Source organism: Lepidothrix coronata, unplaced genomic scaffold (genome assembly GCF_001604755.1).
Source record: "Lepidothrix coronata isolate B3197 unplaced genomic scaffold, Lepidothrix_coronata-1.0 Scaffold169, whole genome shotgun sequence".
NCBI classification, from domain to species: Eukaryota; Metazoa; Chordata; class Aves; order Passeriformes; family Pipridae; genus Lepidothrix; species Lepidothrix coronata.
The window spans coordinates 661,265-679,529 of NW_016690349.1; the positions used below are offsets into that span (position 1 = coordinate 661,265).

Below are 18,265 nucleotides of genomic sequence, written 5' to 3' on the forward strand. Positions count from 1 at the left end.
AGAAGAATAACCAAAAAGTTAGTGAAAATAAGCACACTTCACATCCATTTTTAATATCAAAAAATTTAATCCATCTTAATATGAATAGGTATTTGGTGGATTAATTGTCTCATACAAACTCTCTTTGAGGAAGTAGAAGGGGCAGAAATCATTGATTGTTTCCTTGGGAGGAGACATGATGCAATGAAAATTACAAATAAACCAGTGCATTTCATTATAATCTATAGTTTTCTGTCTTCTGGCAAGCTTTATTATGTAGAAATAGCTGTCTGGAGAAGAAAAAATACTTACAGAACTGCTGTTCTGTACTTGAGCATAGCATGGTATCCTTCCTGTCATGCTGCTGTACTGCATAGTTTTGGTGTTCATGACCATGCTAATCTACATAAAATTTACATGACATGTAACAAAATATATGATTTGCATAAGAACTGGTTTTCTGCAAGTCTTAAATGGCACTAAGAAGCTCTAAAAAGAAGCTACCACTAGGTGTCTCATTGGTTTGTTTCAATGTACTCCAACCTAAGAGCAAGAAATGCTCAACAAAATTTAACAAAAATACAGTTAATTACCACTGACATTCCCTCCTTCGTTACGCCAGCACACCCTGAATTTAATCACATGCATTATTGTAATCAAGCTGTCAATCAGATTTTGAAATATTTCAATTTTTAACATAATTACAGCAGAATCCCTACAGCCCATCTAGAACATGGATATGGCAAGATTGATATTGTGTTACAAAATGTGATCTGACAAAAAAAAATGGTGCTTCTATGCAAAAATTAAAGAAACACTGAACTGCTAATACATTTACTCTGCAAATGTGTTGCATCATGTAGATTGTCAAGAGTTAATATGACTACCTGTCCATTCACTGTTCTTGTGCTTTAAATGCTTAAATATTGTCTGTGTGATTTTTATTTTTGTTTAAAAATCAATAGCTTTAATTTTCTTAATTGGAACCAACTGTACAGAGAACATTTTTGCTTTTAAGCTTATAGCAAAAGATTTAGAGAAACAATCAGAGGAGAAAGGGGATGCCAAGGAGAGAGTTGGGGTCATGGTGAAATTCCTCTGAGACAACCCCATCTATGAAAAGCCACAAAACTGGTGGGCCATTGGATGGCATTTACAAACAGGTCATTGATTAAGACATCCATAGTACATACTGATATATTTTTCAAAAATTTCATGTTCCTGCTTTTTGGTGTATGGTGGGGAAGGTATTTTTATGTTAACACTTCAAAACATAAGAGAGGCATGTAGAGGTGGAAGGCTCTTTAGATGGCGATCCATCTGTCAGCAATTACAAGGGTTCCCCTGAACACATATGTTACAAACTTCAGCCTGGCTCAGGTGAGTGTTAGTCAGATACAGTCTCTCTCACTTTTGGGACAGCAGTTTGTGTTTTAACCAAGAAGGTAATTTTTACCATCTGATGACTATTTCATGGCCTCTGTGAATGAGTTTGCAGACCTTAGCCTGATTTTATTGTAGACAGATGTCCCCCTTCACAAAAACAACTGTCACAATTGGCAATAGTTGTCACACATGCTGGCAGCAGCACAGGCTCAGGATGAATGGATGGGAGACAGGAGAGTATCTTCCTCACTACAAGGAGGCAGGTGAAGACGGGGGATGTTTGCAATACAACCAACAGTGCTGCATTTTCAGTGTGCAGCACCATTAATGCAGGCATCTTCTATGTGACCAGTGCTCTTTGCTTTAAAAGCCACTTGTTTGGATATCTGTAGACAGGTATTCCACAAGAATAACTTGATCCAAATGTGCATGGGTCTCTTATCTGATAGTAAATTAATAAATTCTTTCTTTCCAATGGCAGGTGAGGAAAATTGCAAACACATTTTTCACTGGAGAGATATGCAAGGCTTTTTAAGAAGTTGCAGAAACACACATGTAGCTTCACACACAATCTCAGCACTTTTCCTCCCTCGACTTCAGGAGACACACTGTAATTCTTTCTCTCTATCTTCTTTCTGTCCTCAGGGTCTAATTTGCTTATTTTCCATATCACTGCCACTGGCCCTGTTATTCAGAGAACTACTGTTTTACTTGAGTATTATCTCACCTCCTAAGACCTCTGTTTTTAAGATCTGTTTTTTCAAGTCGAGTTGCCGTATTTTCATGCAGACATCTGCTGAAAGCATTGAATTAATTAATGTAGTAGTAGCAACTAGGAAAACATGATTAGTCAGTTTTGTCCTCTGCCACAGTGAAATTACCAGGGCAGAGATAAATCATATAGAATCTGATGGGCTCTCTGTTTTATGATTTGTTCTTGGGGAATTCTTCCTTTTTCTTCCAGTCCTCCACCTCCTTCTTTCCCTTCACATACTTGAACCTGACTCCATCCACACATTCAAAAGATGACCTTGCATATCTCATGGTGGAGGTGAGGAGTTCTGCATTCCCTGCAGGCTGTCTGCTTTTTGACAGGAGATGCCAAGCTTTGTCCCCCCCACAGCTGCCAATAGCATTCAATTGAAGCATATTAGGAAGAAAGTGTTTACTATCTATTGTTGAAACAACTAATTTCTTCAGTAAAGACATGGCTTTGAAGATATTTAAATGGTATTAAACCTACCTCAATGATATAAATAAAGAAGCAAGTTCAGCAGTTTTTATGACACCATATACTGACAGTATTCTAAACTGTCCACTAAACATTTTTCATTCTCCCTGGAATATCAACATACTGACTGCAATATTTCTATCGATGTTCTTTTACTTGCTAATAATCAAATTGCAGACATCAACTATTTGCTCCAAAAAGTAAGCACAGCCATTTGAAACAATTTTGTAGCTATGTCAGATGGAATGTAAGTTTTCAATTGTTGAATTGTAGGGCTGCCACCTCGTAAACATATTATAATGTATATTGGTCTATTTTGGTGAACAACTGAATAATAATGTGCTTTAAAAACAGTTTGAAATGCATCTTCTAAGATATAAAGCAGAGAGGATGACTAATATGAGAACATGGCATTTCACAGCAAACCTAATGAAAGCTTGTGAAAACTAGAGTATCTCATCACCACACTGGCTACATTGGCTGCAATACAGTCAATACTATATTGACTGCTAGAAAGGCTATAAGTATAAAGCATTCCATCTCTCTGATGAAAGTAACTGAACTGGGCCAAAACTGATGGGTAAAAGAGTACTTCTTCCAGTTTCATGAATTTTATATAACTTATTCTTGAATATTTCTTAGAATTGTGTCCCGTCTCCTTGACCAAAGTAAACTTTGCTTTCCCTTCATTTTCAAAGAATCTTTTGAGAATGATCCTTAAAATAAGAGCATGATTTTAATACATAATTTATCTGCAGGGCCCCAAAATAGACCCTGCTTTGCCTGCATTTCTAGTTCAGAAAACTCGAGAGGGTACAACAACTTTTAAAAGGCTTAGATTGTCTGATCAGGTGTTTTACCCTTTTTATTAAGTTATTTCTTTAAAGTTGAAAATGTTTGATAAGTGTTTGTACTTTACTTGGCTCCGTATTGTTTGTGCATGAGTGTGGTGGTTTAGACCTTGGTTTTTCCCCCAGAGGCTGAGAAGTGGTAACCCCCAAGGGTGGTAACACTTGAGATTTGTCCAATCTGCGCTCCTGCAAAAAATGTAAACATATCACAAGCACCAGAAGAGATGAGTTGTAGTTTTTTTGTGGTTGTTAGAAGTGGTGGCCATGTTGTAGAGCCACAAGGAAGGGGCTCTGAGCCCCTCGGGGCCTCTGGGGCCTCCCAGCCCCTGGCTGGGGGAAGATTGCAGAGACCTGGAACAGTCTTAGACTAGGCTAAGTGTCTGTAGTTATGCCGGGAGATGTTTTCTCCATGGGTGCAGAGCAGCAGCCGGCACTGACCAGAGAAACAGTGGCACAGAGCCAGGACAGATAAGACCTGAACCGGAGAAGCAACAGAGACATGCAGCATCGCAGAAAGGACTCCTGGAAAGAGAGAGAGAGAGAGCCAGCAGCAGAGCTACAGAGTTTGGGGTAAGACTGATACCAAACCCCAAAACTCCCTTGGAAACCCCTCCTAGAGAGAGGAGGAGTAAATGGACTCCTATTTGAGAGGAGCCTTGGAGTACAGCAGTACTGGAGAGAGAGAGGAGCTAAGAAGCTCAAAGACATCCCGGAGCTGGACCGGGATGGCCAGATGGAATGGGAGGGGGAGTTGACCTTGGCTCCCCCCTCGCACTGCTGCCACGGTGGCAGCCTGAGAACAGGGCACAGAGGCCCTGCAGGAGCTTGAGTCTCCTGGAGATACCAGACCGTCACGAAGACCCCCTGTGTCTTCGTGATATGACCGTGGTGAAACGACCTTGTCTGGGGTTATGAAGCCCATGGAAGACCCCTTTGTCTGCGTCAAGGGGGCCAAGGGAGCTTGGATACCTTCCTCGTGAGTGCTGGCAGAAAGCCAGCCACAGCTGCTGCATGCATGAGAAGAAGAAACCTGCTGCCTTGGAAGATACTCCTGCTGTTCAGAGACTGGAAGGGATCTGTCCTTCTTTCCCTCCTGGACTTTTATTTGGAGGGGAGAAGAGATCTGATCTATTGTAAATACTATATGTCATGGTAGAGATATTGTGATTGTGTGTATAATGTGTTATAATATTTATTTGTACAGTCATTGTAATATATTCCCTTTCCCCCATTTGGAGTCTGGTGTGTTTTGTCTGGAAAAACCCATCTCACATTAGGTTGAGATGTGGGAGGGGGCTTAGACTAGGGAATTGGATTTTTGGGGCTATCTCAAACCATGACAATGAGACAGCCTTCCGAGCAGAGGGACAGTTCTGCCTGGCTCAGGCATGAAATCATCCATCCTATTTGCTTGACCTTACATGCAAATAGAGCTGCACTAGCCCAAAGTGCACATTCTGTCTCTCTCTACTGCTTGTATAGACTGTTATTCAAGCATTTGTTTGGGGGTGAAAAGTTCCTTCTCTGTAGTCAGCTATCATGGAGTGCCTATTCAACATAGATGCTACATCGCTTCTAACTCTTAATCAAGACCCCATGGTATGGTACCTGGCACAGAGAACCAGCAGACACTCCCCAGGCATCAAAAAACAAGCATAACTGCTCCATAAATTAAAAAAAAAAAAAAGGCAGGTTTTATAAAACCAGCTAAAAATATACTTTCTGCCACTTCAACACTGATATCTTTGTGCTGTGGTTTAAATTGAGCTCAAAATGTAATTGTTTACTGAACAATTTATGTGTCTTATGAAAGAAGAAAAGGTAGTGTTTAGGAATGCTCAGAATGAGATTCAAAAAAACTTTCTCTTATAAAAAGAATCCAAAGGGGAAATCATGTGCATGGAAGTTTGTCACTTTTGTGCACAATTGGTCAGATAAGAAAACCTTTTCCTGAAAGTGTTGTTTGTCACATCTCTGGAATTCCAGACCATACATTGGAAATATTAAATCTATTGTGTCATCCTAGAATCATAAATGTGGATGGAAGGAAGAGGTATGTACACACAGGTGTATAATAGAGTGGGTAGAAGAATTTGAAGTTTTATTACTTATTAAGTTTCTAATTTATTATGTATAATAATCTTTAGTTGCCAAATCCTCAAAAGATGGAAAGCATAAAAGACAGAAAGGACATTTTCTTCATGGAAGGACATATTTAACTCACAGCCTCAAGCCTGTTTGTTTATTTTTCCCCCCAATGGAAAGGCAAGCATAAGGTAAGGGATGCAGATTATTAAAAAGCACCTAAAAAGTTCCTTATGAAACAGCATTTTTAGATTAAGGGTTTTTTTTTCAAATTAACAACATAGCATAATACAAGTGAACCTGTCTGCCCTTATGTGCTCATTTTTGCCACGGCAACATAAGCCTGGATTGAATATGAATCATTAAAGGTGTGGTCTAATAGTGTTTTATTCACCTTTGATTCATTGTGAATTTATATCTCACATCGATAATAAACTGTAAAATCTTTCAGAATACTAATAAACAAAATAATCAGGACATTATAATAGGCCTTCTTCCTGCTGTGTATTAATAAAGGAAATAACATCAAAAAAATCAAAACCATCATGAGAAATATACACACAGAAACATTCAGAAAACCCATAGAAGAAAGAAAGAATTCTTTCAGTTCCAAGAAAGAACCAGAAGGGACATTTGCCCAGGAATAAAAGAAGCCTGGAGATTTAACAGATGAGTGACAGAGATGACAGCAGGTTGGAGTGGGCAGCTGAGGGGTTTGGTCTGGTGGCAAGGAGAAAAGAATTGCACCTGGTGTTCTGGCCACAAAAGTTGTTGGGAAATAGGTAAAGCAGAAAGAGGGCAGAGAGTCCAGACAGAAAAGGGCAAGGGGAACCAAACTGGAATTACTGGAGAGAAGACCTGGCCAACTGGAAAAGCTTTTCAAATCAGCACTGATTAGAAAAGAAAACAACAAGCAGGGGCAGGAGAAGGAGGAAAAAGAAGACATATCTGTTGCAAAGATCTCCATTACTCTGTTAGTCAGCATTTTCCAGCTGAGGAAAGAGGGAAACTGGAGCAGACAAGGCAGCAGGTAGAAGGTACTTGCCAACTTCAAGTTCCTAGCCAAGTTTGTTTAGCATGCTACACTTGGCACATACCAAGCTGACCATTTACAATGGTTAAGAATTTTACTTGTTCCCTTTTCACTGCATGAAATGATCCTGGGTCACTTGCAGCCAATATGTAGTTTAGAATGTTTGTATGATAAAGAGGAGTATCTGGAAAAATGAGAATTGTACAAGTAAAATTAGGTACGTATTGAGGAGCAGCTTTTTGCCTACTACCATGCAGCTCTGCCAGTGCACTTCAGGCTTGACTTGCATAAAATTTCAGTACTGTCTCTCTTCAGAGCAGTGACTCAGTCATGCTGAACTATACCACCTCTGTGGCAGAATATAGACTGTTGTATCTGTTTCATAACCTTTATCACTCAGAACCCAACACAGTTATCACATAAAACAGAGCAACTCCAAAAGTATATTTATAATGCAGACAAATTGATATATTGTCATTCAATGAGTAGTTCAAATTTCAGGCTGGTACACAGAACTACATCTTAAATAAAGGGTTGCATTATTAACAAGCTGCATCATGTTTTTCAAGATCCATGGGAGAGGACAAGAAAGGGTGAAGTTTGGTTTGTTTTTACTGCCATCATTACTAACCAAAACACATAGGACTGGACAGCTCAGGGATCTGAAGCATGGATAGCTTTACTTTTTAATCATAGGGTGGATTTGAACTATTGACCTGTATCAAGACTGGTAGGTTGCCAACTTATGTAAGCAACTGCAAATACTTTGGTTGTTTTAGTACAGCTCCTACAGAAAACAGGGTACAAGCAACAAAAAACAGCCCTATCAGTTTTGGAATAGCAAAGGGTTGGAGTTTATCTAAGCAGGGAACTATTCTGAAGCATCTATCTAATTTCTGGTTTAATTTCATGCAGAGGCATGTGCTCCAGCATACACCTAATTTGGTCCCAATCTGTTTGAGGCAGGGATAAGGAGCAGCCACAACAACATGTTTTTTAACAAGTCCACGAGCAGGCAAATTTTGAGCTATCAAGTTATGACCAAATTAGTGTTTACATACTGTTCCTGATTCTTTAGTACCAAAGAGCAAACTCAGCGGCCCAAAGCCACTTCTGCTCTCCATGGAGACTAATTTGTATCCATCTTTTACAGGAGGCTTTGAAAGTGGTATTACAGAATTGTAGTCAGAGGAAACTTCACAGTTCTTAATAACATGACCATCATGGATGCTCCGATCTTCGTATCTTTAGCAAAATATGTTCAGATCCTCCTTGAGAAATAGTTTCTTCACAAACTGAATAACTGAATTTAACTTATACTGCTAACAGAGATTTCTTTTGTGACACATTGAGCCATCCAGTGGCACAGGCTGAAAAGACTACTGCATATACATGTTAATGCATTTCTCCAGTGCCTTTCCTTATATGAGAGATATAGTAGTGTCTACAAAAAAACAAGAAAAAACAAAACAAAAAACCCCAACCAAAATAACTCCAGACAAACAAACAAACAAAGCAATAAAAAATATCTATTTAGTGATAAATGCAAAGAGCTAAAGATGATGAACATTTCTAATAATTTCAGGTTAGACAGAAGTAGTCTCTTGGCATTGATTTAATAGGGAAGAGGAACAGGAAAAAAAGAAAGAAAACAATGAAAAATTCCAAAAAGTAAAAGTTTCTAATTTGGTGTTTAGGCTGCACATCTGCTCCTAATTCACTTCTTTACACATCTATGCTTTTCTATATAGAGTCATTAAAATCAGACCTCAGTCTTTGGTCACCTGCAAATTTTTATTGTAACTATTTGAGTTCATTAATTTACTCCGAATCACCTCACTTTTGTCAATGCCAGAGTCTTGTGACTGCAAAACAATACTTCAGCATCTAAAACAGAAAGAGATAAGTGTCTATACACAGAAGCAGACACCCAACCATTTAGGGCTTAAATGAGCAAATAAGTAAGTATAGTGTGAATTTTTTATTATTTTTATTTTTTTTAAGATTGTGATAAATTAAATGCTGAATAATGGTGCAATAGCAGTTGTGGGTAGAGCTTGGCTTAGAGTGGGCAATGAAGAAAGATCATTAACAAATGAAATAGGGAGCACCTCAGGGGACGCGCCTACAGACAGTCTGTCACCCACTGGTCTTAGCATTTCATTTCAAAATTTAATTACATATCAATTTCTGAATGCCTAAATAAAACCAGCCTCTTTGCATGGCATCAACATGCATCAGCTTTTAGTGATAAATTTAAGGCTGTAGCAACATTCTTCTGAAACTTTGAGGGGAGAGAATAATAACAGAAGAATGGCCAGAAATGACATTCCTGGTTCCAGGAACCAATAAATCATCTAACAAAAGTCAACAATGTTATTACCAATATTTAACTCATCACTGGTGCACTGGAAGCAATAGTAAGGCCTTACAAAAAAGTATGTATGAAGCAACAATATTTCGCACTAACTTTGCAAAGGACAGGACTGAAAGTCTCTGGTATCCCTGGTTAATAAGGAGATGCTTCATTGATCACAAAAGCAATGGAAGTCTTCTATCATTCTAGTAAAATTTATGGCATGTAAGTCAGTAAGAACGATTGTAGACTTCATGGGACTCCCTACTGTCAAATAGATCATTGCAGAATCTGGGTATAGCTACTTTAGGATGTCATATAGGATGAAAAGTGTCCTGTTCTGGAAACAAACTAAGCACTAGTCAATGTTTCCCTTTCTAAACTAACTGCAGCAGGTCACTTCAACGTCCAGATGATGGAGCAGGTGTACTCCATGTCACAATGTACAGGCTTGATGTCTGTACTTTTCTTACCAAAACAGCAAGTGGTTTGGAAGAGACCCATAGCATAGATCATGTCAGGATTTCAAGTTTTCTTCTGCCCAAAAAAATAAACATAGCTACATCTTTTTGACGTAATTGTTAGCTACCTGAAAATTTGAACTGTTGTGCAAATGTGTGAGCTGCCTTCATTACTGCTATCATTGCATTTTTCATCAGGGGCTTATTGGACCAGCAGTTTCTATGCTTCACAAATAATTTAGCACAGTTGTAGTAGGCTTAGCTGTGTTCTGCAGCAGGTGGGCAGGATGAGACTGTAAACCATCTGTCCATTCATCTATCTTAGACACATATCTCCCTATTTCAATTATAGTCAGAAATCATTTTGTTAGATAACTGATAAAATCATCTCCATTTATACACGAGGAGTGAAAGGCCCAGGATCCTTCTTTGATTCCTTCAGACTGGGGCTCCAATCTGTACTGTCCAGTCCTTTTGCAGCAGTGCTCTACTCACTGGACAATCTTCCTTCATCCTCTACAGCATCTGTCCCTACCTGAGGCTCCCTACCTACCTCTTTGTGTAGGCTGTAGACAGAGTGAGTCAGTTTACAAAGAAAGAGTGGTGTGGTTTGCTCTCTTCATATTAATTCACTTTGTCCAGGCTATTCAGCATGTAAGGTGTTCAGAAATACCTTAATGTAAATGGACTGATCCAGTCTCCAAGTTTCATAGTTCACATTTCAGTGTAATCCTACCATTACTCATAGTATTGCAATGAACTACACTAAAGTAGTACACAGTATCCTGGGGTAATGTTCACTGTGGGCTGTGTCAATCTAAAGTGAAACATCAGGGAGTTCATGTTCCCTCCAGCATGGGAAAGGACAGTTTTGCACAAGGTTGTTGAGCTCATGTCAAAGAGCAGATAGCAGTGCCAGGAGCGGGAGGTGTGACTTCATGGAGGAGATCCAAGGGCGGGCAACTGCTCCCTGGGGCTGCAGAATCTGAGACTGAGGCCAAGGCACCCTCCTACTGCAAGGGCTGGTGGAGCTGTGTTGAGGCTGCTGGTGCAAACAGCCCTGAAGGCTTACAACTGTGCAGATGAGTAGCCCTCCTGTGCCTCTGCAGAAGAGAGTTTCTAAGGGCTAAGAATCATATGCTTTTTACTTAATTTTAAATTATCACCAGTATTCCCTACCTGATTTGAAAGCAGTAAGTTCTGGGCAAAAGGAGAATCTTTTCAGTAATTCTTACTGTCAAATACACATTCATACAAAGAATTGCAAAATTTCTGTGCAACCATACATGTTTGGACGAGGTCTTACTGGGAAGGCATTCTGTCTGCAGGCAGCTGACTGTGCAATCAGAACAGAAGCAGTCAACTGAGAAGCTGCACCTCCTCTGATTAGTAGTGCCCAATATGACCTTCTTCCTGATCAGATCAACAGTGCATGTTGTGTCTTTGCCTTCCCCATAGACACTGTTGTGCTAAGGCGAGGAACATGGTTGTCTTATTTGCTAGAAACCTTGCAAACACAGAAATGATTAAACTGCAGAGGATAGGCACTAGGCTCAGATTCACAACCCTGTTAATTGCTTAATACAGTATCGTGTGTAACAGATTCTCTCTGCCATGGTAAGGGGCTATCTTTGCTTGGGCACTTAGCCCAGTAGCAAACACAAGCTGGTTCAGCTTCGCAGGGCCCAGGGTGCAGTGCAGGGGGGCTTCAAAATCTTGAGAAAGAGTGCTTCCAAACAAAGTTTCTGGCAGACTTGTGAATCAGAGGAAAGTTTCTGACAGGAGTTTCCAGTGGATAGAAGGGGCTGCAGGTTCCCAAGTGGACAGAGGTCAGCAATAGCACATTCACACTCTGCAACACCACTTGTGGTTGAAGTGTTGAATCAATCTCTAAATTGTGACATGCTCCGAGGGTGCAAAGCCTACTGCTGGCAACACCATGGACGAGTTTAAGGCTTCTGTTTTACTTAAACCTGAGCACCCTGCTAATGCACAGTAAAACCTGCTGCCTGGCCCCAGACTATTACCACATTTCACTGATGTCTTCCTTATTATTGCCCAGACCCCTTACTATATGTGCAGAAACAAGAGGCAGGTTCACACAGTGTAAAATGCCTTTATTTTGGCACAAGTACAACAGAGCTTTGTCGTTCTCAAAGCAGCAGGAACACATCGTGTTAGCGCAAATGTCACGAAGTGACTCCTGGGCCGGCAGCGTATCCGGAGCCGCTGGCACCGGCGTTCCCTGGGAAGGCAGCGGGGCTCTCCGCGAGGCGCAAACCACTCACGTTCACACGCACAACAGCAAGAGCACGTAAAAAGCGGTGTGAGGAGGGGTGGTGCACACCTCGGCCCTGCCGGCAGCCTTGCCGAGCTGCTGCCCTCCGAGCAGCCGGGCTGCGGGCAGCTGGAGCAGCGGCACCGAGCCGGCACAGCGCCTGCCCCGGCCTGCGGGGGCCGGGCGGGCTGGAACCCGCGGCTGCAGCGCTGCAAACACTTCATCCTCCTGCTGGGAGCGTGCTGCTTCTGCTGTCAGGCTTGGGACTGAAGCGAAATTAAATTAAACTCGTCTTCCTAGCGAACGGGAAGGTGAGGCAAACTTTCGAGCTGGAAATTGGATCTCATGCAAAGCTCTTGCTTGCGGATGTGTTACGCACAGGCACACACACAGGCAAAGTCACACTCACCTGGGGGTCACGCAGCAGTAACACCGACACTCCATCTGCTTACCAAGAAAGCCAACATAGTGTTAAAAAGCAGCCAGGATGCTCAGACCAGATTGGACTTTAAACAGGAAATTATCTTTTCAAATTTTGGTTGAACGATAAGAAGCTTTTAAAACTAAAGAAATGAATGATGTATGCAAAGCTGTACTTGAAATGATTCTGGTGTTGCAAATTGCCATGCTCTTACTGTGGAGCTGATGAAAATAAATGAAGCTCTGCGTTGCTGGGCTTTTTCCTCCCCCTTCTAATAAATGAAATGAAAAAGCCCCATTATTGTGCCACCTGCTTCAAATTCCTAATTGTGGTAACTGAATTCTGAAATTATTTGTTAGCTGTGTAATATCATAGGCATTAAAAATACTGAGAGGCTATTAAGTTCTTTAAAACCCAGCACTGGATAAAAAGGTGCAGCTATCTTCAGATTTTTATTTCCATGAAATAACTTTTCCAGTAGAGAAATGTGTTCGAATCCTACAAGTGCATCCTGAAAAAATCCCTGTTAATTTACCAGTTAGAGAAGCTGCAAAGTAAAGACCCAGGATAGGTCCATTGGCATATTTAAATATTTTTACAAGAGTGCTACATGCCATTCTGTTTGTATTTTTCTAGCATAGAAATATAAACATTTCAGAAGACAATGAAATGACATGAAATACAAATGGAATATTTCTAATGAACAGGTAGGTGTGTGCACATATGTATCTCTGAAGTGTTTATAACCATGCAATCTTGCTGTATGCCTGAACTATTGCTGCATGTGGGTATAAAGCATCTCATTTGATTCCTAAATTTTGGGTTCTCATTTTAATAATGTTCTAACTTAGATATCTATGTAGATATATTTTACAAATAAAAAAAATAATTATCAGGGCAAGTTAGAAAGAGTTATCCTCAAAATATTTTTTCAATATAAATAATTTTTCTAGATATCCAAATCCCATTGTTTTGTTCTTTTTAATGTGAAAGGATTGGAATCTGTTAAACAGATCTTCTGAAAAAAGTTGTTCCACACATGTCCTACACAGTCTTTTTTTTTTTTTCCACAAATACATGTATAGATCATACATACATACATACAAATACATATATATACACGTGCAGATTTCTAGACAAGATGCAACCATTTCCCTTAGATTAACTTCTGATATGTAAAATCCAAGTACAGAAATGAGTAAAGGGTTAAAATAACAATCTCAGAATTCAAGTCAGCTGTGACAGTATTCAGCACATTGAGCTGCTGAAATCTACACGGAATTAGACATCCCTTTGCCCACCGAACCAAATTAACTGGTTTGTTATTACCTTGCATAAGCAGCATTTTAGAGGACCAGGGACAGGAAGAAAAGGGCGTATATCACCTCACGCTTATTACCAGGCAGCTCTTGCTAAAGCTCACCCACTTGCTGCCTTCCCCACTTCCCAGCTCTGGAGGCAGAAGTTACCAAGCAGCCTCAGAGCAAATCCCAGTAACAATTCTTTCTCAGCTTTACAGAGGCACACAAAGGTGTCCTGTTGGCAGCAAAATCTGGCTTCATCAAACAAGAGGCTATTTCAAACACAAGTGCAAACACTTGTAATCTGAATATTTCAAAAATAAACAACAGAAAAAGGAGAAGGGAACAAGCAGAGAGCTTTGTTGATAAAAGTGAGTTTAGCAAAAAAAGTTAACTCTAAATTGATTAAAATGGAGAGTAATTGCAAGTAGAATCTAGCAGATGCTATTTAAATAATATTGTTAACAGGTTGCAAACAAGGAACAAATACAGACCTTTTAGGGATTAAGAGGAAATGAAAAGTTATACATTCTCAGTTAATTTATTTGATTATTTTACCTCCTTTGTCATATACAGACTGACAAACTCAAAGTTGTGTTTTGACTGAAATTTAAAATGATATCATGATTAATTTGTACGTACATATTTTAGCTCTTGACTTGCTTGCAAACTAGTTATTAAAATTGCTGATTTGATTATATGCTGGTTGTATTTCACAAAAAGCCTGAACCAAGGTACTGACAAATCATGCCTGGCTTGGAAAACGTGCTGCCACACTGTGTGCTTGGCCACCTAGGCCATATGCTGTTATTCCTACCCCTCAGTTGGATAATGTCCTCCACCACAAAGAACTCCCAAAATGGCCACACAAAGATCTATGCACTTTGACTTGCTGGAGCTGAAGATTTCCATTCGTGCACATCTAGACATATCACACTATATTAATTTTCAAGCAATATTTTTAAACAAAATTTTGGTGAGAAAGTGTTTGTGAAAAATGTACAGAAGAGGACAAAAATGTGAGTGATCCTAGCTTTGTGGCTCTTACACAAACAAATGTTTGTGAGTATTTCTGTAAAACTAACTACATCTTGTTTGTAATACACTTCATGACATTAGAAAGAGAATATTTAAAAATACAGGCTCACATCTGCAGAAAGAGCAGCGCTAATTATGAGGAAACACAGAAAATGGACATAAAATGCAGTAATATATGCAGAGAGTTTTTTTAACCCCTCTAAAAGTAAACGGAATAAAAAAAATGGTAAAAGGGGAATAAACCAAGCATTAAATATAAACATGCGTGACTATCTGTCTAGAGTATCTTATTTAGATTTTTCAGCTATTTATTGTCTGTTAATTTCCTGTGTTCCTGTTTTTCTATTGAAGCATCAAACACCAAAGCACAAACCTTCAAACTGCCTCTGCATCTTTAATAAATATATACACACACACTTTCTATAGGCTTAGTTAGATGCTAAAGGTATGTGCTGTATGTCCTGAAATACCTGCATTTTGGAGAGTGACTAACACAAATAGCAGTCTTTTTAATTCGTTTCATGTAAAAGCCAAACTTTCCCTAACATGATTCCCTTTCAGTCTTTTGTAATGAACTTCACCAGAAAGCTGTAGGTAGCAAGTTTCATCTATATATCTAAGGCTCAATATGATTTTTTGTATTAAAAATAAAGGGAAAAAGCAGGGGAAATATTTTGAAAGTCAATTAAAATTTTGTGTACGTTTTCATTTTTTAATGATAAATTAAGTTACTAATTTTGTCCGTGCTCTTTGTAGACACTGCAGGTTTAATTGCTAATTGTTAACTGCGAATGAATACATTTGCATATTAATTAGCTCCCAATTTACATTTTTAATTTGCTTCCTTCAAAAGGTGCAAGATAAAAGGTCGTGTTATTTTAAATAATTTATGCTTTATTGCATGAAATACGCTAATATGAAATGTGCCTACTAATTTTAACCCCTTTTCTAAGAACCAAAGTGAAGAACATTAAAAAGAAAGACAAATCTGGGGGTGTTTCGAAAAACAACATTATGCCATGTTGTTCTTCAGCATTAGAACTTGCTTTTTTCCTGAAGCCCAATCTGGTTGAAAATTAATGCATTCTTTCCTTCACCATCAGTTTAAAAAGTGATAGGATATTTGAAGAACAAAACAGCTGCCGAAGGGGGATTGATTGTTGTTGTTTCCTGCAGAAGATTAACAAAAAAGGTTCTCTCACTCCATCCCCTCCATCCCTCACCCCAGTATATTTTCAAAGGAAGTGAAAACCTATACAGGAAAAAGATAATTTCCCAAAAGCATGTTGCTTATGAGGGAAAAAAACCACATTTTTAAATGTCCATGTGTACTTAACATATCAGGCTTTTGATTTTAATAGTCAGCAAGGATAATCAAACAGGAGAAGGATGTCCCACCTTACGTAATCACAGCAAGATAAGCCTAAGGAAGAAAAGTCTGATTGTTTACTTGTTTGTTTATTTTATGTGACCTCAAGGATCTTCTTAGAGGGGAGGTTCAACACGCTGTTCAATACATATCAGTACAAATATGGCTAGGCAAAGATGTTATTACGAGTGATCCTACTGTTTCATAAGAAAGTGTCAAATACAAGCCTAGAAACACAGAGGCACAGAGCTGATCACATATTACCACTGATTACAGAAATATCTTCTTTTATTTTGATTTCCTTTTGTGTGCCACAGCAAATTCACTCTGAAGAGGGTTGTGCTTAGTAAGGCTTTTTTTGCCATAATTGTTGTGTGAGTACAAAAGAATACTATTACTTGTATAATGTCACAGAAAAAAAAAAGTATATATACTTAGCTCGAGAAATAATCTTTCTTGATAGGTAAAAAAACCAGATATACCGCCTGAACACTGTAAGGCCTTCAACAGGAGGACCAGACCTAAAAAGAAGTTATGTTTTGTGCTTTCTCCCAAACCATTATTAAAAAACACTGATAACTGTGACCAATATATACNTAGTGTCCTACACAGCAGAAGGAAACATAAGAACCTTTAGGAACAAAATTTACAACATAATGGAAAAGACCCGTTTCCCTCAGCCTCCTAACATGAATCCCTTTTCCTTTCTAGATTAAAAGTCTTCCAGCCGTATTCAGTAAAGTAGCTTTGATTAGATTTCTGGTAGCATATCAACTGCATTAGAGAATTTTAAACAGAACTTGTGGTTTGGTTGCTTGACAAGTATAAAAAAATCTTTTTAGTTCTACCACACACAAAACACTGGGAGAAATAACAACAGTGAAGTATTTTTCCCTCTAGATATGTTAGCTGCATAATCAGATCTTCAACTGTATTAGTATAGTTCTTGATTTTGTGGAGCTCTCTTTCCTTACATCTACACTAGCATAAGTAAAGCACTGCCAATTTGTCCATTTAGAGCAATCAAGGTAGCTATAAAGCAGTGTCAATACTTTTTATTTCAAATGACACTGACACTACATGAAAACAACCAAGACCATCAAAACCCATGAGATTCTAGCGATCATAATCTACAAAAGAAGGTAATATTCTAATAACAAAATGGAGATGGTTGGAAAGAAATCACCTTTGATAAGGAAGGGGAAAAAGGAAGAAAAGAAAGGCAAAAGAAGACAAGAGAGCTGGGTTAACACGTATCAGTTACTTGGATACAGCTGATAAGGACTTTTCGTAATGTACATGAAGCATGTAGTAAAGCCAGGAGCACTGTGATTTAAGAAAATCTGAGAGAACATCATCCTTTTATATGTCTTGTTCTTATCATATCACCATGATTGATGTTTCAGTTCATTGTACATAACACAATGCTTCCAAAAATCAAAGACTAACTGTAATTCTTTTAGATTTGTTCTTTTACCTTGATCGTAGGTACAAAAAAATTTTCTGAAATGCACAAAAATGTTCAAAACTGTAACTGCAAAAAAATAGCACAGTGCTCCTTGCCACTGTTTACTTTTAAAGTTTTCCAAAACAAGCACTGAAATTTAGCAGTCAACTTTAGTTAATAGAGCTACTTATAAACAGCATAAATCATACAGCTATGGATTTGTGCATGCAAGGATAATCTATGACATCCGTCCTGATTTTGCTTAGAGTAGTAGTCAAAACATTTTTGCTTCTTGCAGGTCATGCTGATCTGTGGCATAATTTGAATTCTCAAGCTGTTATCCATATATCATTACCAACAACTTTCCAAAATAGAAAATAATTTCTACTTCTTTAATTAAAAGAAGGAGCTACTGTGTGCACTTGGCTGGGTCCTGAGTTAATTCTGGGGAGAGACTTGAGTTTAGGGGTCAGATGCTCAGCTGAGATAAACTGATAAGGCTCAGCTGGAATTAATGGAGCTATCCCAGTTTACTTAACTGAGGATATAGTCGTTTTGTATTTCTAGCACTAAGCACTGCCAACTGTTTTCAGATACACCTGAAGTGCCTGAATGTCGTTATTACTAATTGATGTCTATACAGCACCTTTGATGCAGATGGGCATAATGCTCTTTACATATTTTTTCTGCCAGATTCCACCCACAGGAACACTAGATTAAATCAGGAGGAATGCCACCGAAAAAAAGCATAGTGAAGAGAAGGAACAGCACATCTCAAAAGAGAAAGTGCATCTGGCTCAGTGATTTCTTGCACGCTGTTTGCAAATGCAACCAGTTCTGGGGTAGAACAAGGCAGTAGTTCAACAGTACTCACAGACAACTAAGCAAGTTCTGCATGGCAATAATTCCTTGATTTTACTTATGACAAACAGTAATTAGCTCATGGTTATGTAAATATATTCTTATCCAGGTAACATTTTTCATTGCTTGTATCACAGACAGGAGCTCTGCAGCTAAGAAATATGCACA

At 38.8% G+C, this 18,265-nt stretch overlaps 1 long non-coding RNA gene across 1 annotated transcript; it reads left to right on the forward strand.

The window, feature by feature from the left end:
- Positions 1-2,707: 2,707 nt before the first annotated feature.
- Positions 2,708-18,034, forward strand: LOC108504597. The gene is made up of 3 exons (XR_001877179.1): positions 2,708-2,796; positions 5,595-5,723; positions 17,930-18,034. It is a non-coding gene; the product is annotated as an uncharacterized LOC108504597 (long non-coding RNA).
- The last annotated feature ends 231 nt before the right edge of the window (positions 18,035-18,265 follow it).